This window comes from Arabidopsis lyrata, assembly GCF_000004255.2.
Source record: "Arabidopsis lyrata subsp. lyrata unplaced genomic scaffold ARALYscaffold_264, whole genome shotgun sequence".
Classification (NCBI taxonomy): Eukaryota; Viridiplantae; Streptophyta; class Magnoliopsida; order Brassicales; family Brassicaceae; genus Arabidopsis; species Arabidopsis lyrata.
Genome location: NW_003302365.1, coordinates 7,698 through 11,275, shown reverse-complemented (window position 1 = coordinate 11,275; position 3,578 = coordinate 7,698).

The window sequence follows — 3,578 nt, the reverse complement described above, 5'->3', positions numbered from 1 at the left end:
ATCTCTATTATAGAAATAGAGCTAGTAATAGGCAAATACTTTGGAGATGGTCCTAGAGCTTTTCTATAGCTTATTTATGTTCTTTCGTCATTACTACACCGTTTATATTTATTTCGGTACTCGAAGCCGACGTGAATGTTGGGGTGGATCCCCAGTTAAAACCTAAAAGCACTAATTAATTTTTGTCCACATCAATGAAAAATCACACGAGACGAGAAATATAATTATCAGATATTGGGAAAGAGAGAGTGTATGGTTGAATGTATTTTTCCCATTCATACACCATAACGCGTTGGTACTCTACGCCACACTTTCCCATTCCATATTCAAGGCATCTCCTAGCAAAATCATTACTCTTCGCTGTATAATCTTATTCATACTTAAAATCTGAAAGCTCTTGTTTCTTTTCATTTCTTTTTTGCCGCTTTCAATTCTAAAACCCACGAGGCCACGACCTTTTCCGATTCTTAGCCATAATTTATTTGTATATATAACTTGTTTTTCATTTTTATATTGTCATAGAATACACATTTTGATGATTTGCAACAAAAAAAAAAATTGTTGGCGAAGTACGGACTTAATTGTCAACAAATAATCTAATCGATTTATTCAACCCACAAAGTATGGTAGTATACTCCAAATCTGATGCAAAACATCTTTTTTTTTTTTTTTTGTCAACTCCCAAATTAAGAGAATCTCTAAAATTAGTTTTACACAACATTTTATTTTATTGACTACTTATTTCGAAAGAATACATGTTTTTTCTATAGTGTCTTTGGTTACTTGTTTTTGACGAAAACAAAATCAACACATCAAACACGAATACAGTATTACGTGTTTAATCGGCTAAGTAACGCAAGAATAATACTTGTACATATTCGATATTCAGCATACTTTTTTTTTTTTTTTCTTTAAGAACTCGTGGCTATTATGCCCATAAGGCCATAACTATGTGGCGATGTTAAAAAGAAAATGAATCATAATCAAATTAACAGTCCTTATCATAAACCTAATTGGCTAAATTTTAACCTCAAAGAAGGAAGGTGAGGCCAAACAGCTCCTTTTACAGTTGGACCAATTAAGCTGACCTGGCATACAAAGTGGGATCTGTTATTGGGCTGTCACGGCCCATCCTAAAATGTCGTCGGTTACGAAGCATCCACGACATTGACGGTGCCACATGTAGAAAAACGTTTCGGCGGTCAAGATTCTATCCACGTCATCAAACTTCTGAACAGTCCACGTGTCTGTCAAAGCTGTCGTCAAAGATTACGTTTTCGTCGTTTGTTCGTAGTTCACACGTGCGACGGTGAACGTCGTATCAAAAATTAAATTTTAGCCGTATAAAGAAGTTATTGGGACATCATTTCACTAACCTCCAAAGATTAATAAGATTATGGAAGATTGGTACGGTTAGTCAGATATAACAATACTTAAAAGGGGAAATTGAAGAAAATGAAAAGACTGGTGAGTGATGATGAGCGATGGCCGGTGAATCAGGTAGCCGTCCCACAACGTGGTTTGATTTTAGCAAACTCCTATCTACTCTTCACAGTTCACACTATTGAAAATTTGAAATCCCAAATGTCACTACTACTTTCTCCCTTAATTTTTTTTTTTTTAATTTTACATAACCACATAAAAGTAATGTCAATTTTAAGGGAAACAGTAGATATATGTTTGAACCAGTGAAACTTACCCTTCTTTGGATATATTCATGAGAGGAGAAAGATAAACGTTTGCTAATTGATTTCATTATTTTCTACCATTGATAACATTTATCAAGTCTTCACGTTTTTTTTGTTTATACTTCTTCTCTCATAAACATCTCCACAAAAGGGTAAGTTTTACTAGTTCAAAATATTGCCTTAGTACTAATGTTTTATAGTTTGATCCTACCATCATTGCGAGAAGGGTTGTTAGTTTGGAAGAAATTAAAGATTTATGCAAATGGGTAATCATTTTTTTTTTTTTTTTTGCTAAAAAAATGGGTAATCATTATGTCTGCTATTTAGGAAATAAATTATGATGCTTGTTGACGTGAACATATTAAATTTGCAAAAATAAGCAAAGGATACACGAGAGAAGCTCAGATATTCACGTAAACAAATGGCCATAATATAGCTATAATATAGCTATTAAGCCTACAAGATTGTCATTTCAACGCTGAATCTACCAAACTGTTCCATCTCTGATCTCTCATTATCTATTTGTTTGGTTATCACGTAATTAGATTATTCACAATCTTTTTTTTCCCTGCCAGTTTTAATGCAGAGAAAATATGTAGGTTCGGTTCCGAGGTTTGCTCGAACGTAGGTGTGTACATCAGTACATGTATTATACTATTATCGTAGGTTTCCAGTTTTAAATAACATAATCTTTGTCCCTGTTTATTCATTAATCCATATATTATTGTAAAAATCGATATTTTGTGATAGTGTGTGCCTGATGTTTTGATTTCTGATTAATGTAATACTAAACTTTAATCGAAGTACAAAAAGTTAAATTCCCAATCTGATGAAAACGTATTGGATTTATTGGTAATGGTTTGAGTGTTGTGCACATCCATATTTTTCTTCTTTACGGAGTTTGTTATAGTCACATGGCTTCTAGTTAGTATTACACATTGATATCCACGGGTTATAGACCTTAAAAATACAAAAATAAGAAGAATGTTACAATATCCATAAGAGCATGTGAATATGACACAAAACAATTTATTCTAAGGATTTCAAAAGCCAAAAAGGACATGTGTGATTTGTATAGTATGTATTAGAGTACCTATTATATCGACATATATTAAATAATTTATTAAGTTTAATATCATCCGATTCATGAAGGCGGCTCTAACTCTATCACGCGAGATAAGACTTACTTTAGATCCATGTTTGAGGAAAACATTTCCTGTAATATGTTTATCAAACAAGAAAATAACATTAATTGCACTTGCACATATATCATATTCATGCACTTTTTCCCCTCAACCAAAATCAAAGTTTTGAAGATAAAAGAATGTCAATATTCCAGCATATTTGCATGGTTTTGTATACGTAATTAGTTTGTTTATAACTATATAAATCGATTTATTTAAAAGTCAAAACATCGCAACAATTTTTATCCGCCACGATCTCAAATTATCTAGTTTCATTGGCCGGCATTTGTGTGATTGTAAATATAACCATAAACAAGATCATCAGTCTCGTCCAAACTTCATATAATGGTTATTGGATCACTGACATTAGTGGGCTTGGCGCCAGTCCTAAGTACATCTTGTGGTGGGATATCAATCTGAAGAATCAGTAACTTTGATGGTTGTGTTTGTATGCGTCCATTGGGGATATGATATCTGCCAATATTGGTAACCAAACTTAATTAGGTAAAACCCGGTTCAATATTGGTTCTTTATTATTTCTAATAGGTTTGTCTTTTTTAGTATGGGCTAGATCCAAAACTGGTCATGGACTGGGCTGTTAAAACATTTTCTCCTTGTTTTTCAATTTAATTTAAAACTTATTAAAAAATGGGAAAAATGTCGTTAAATCCTCAACTTATTCAATACGTTGATTTAATCCTCAACT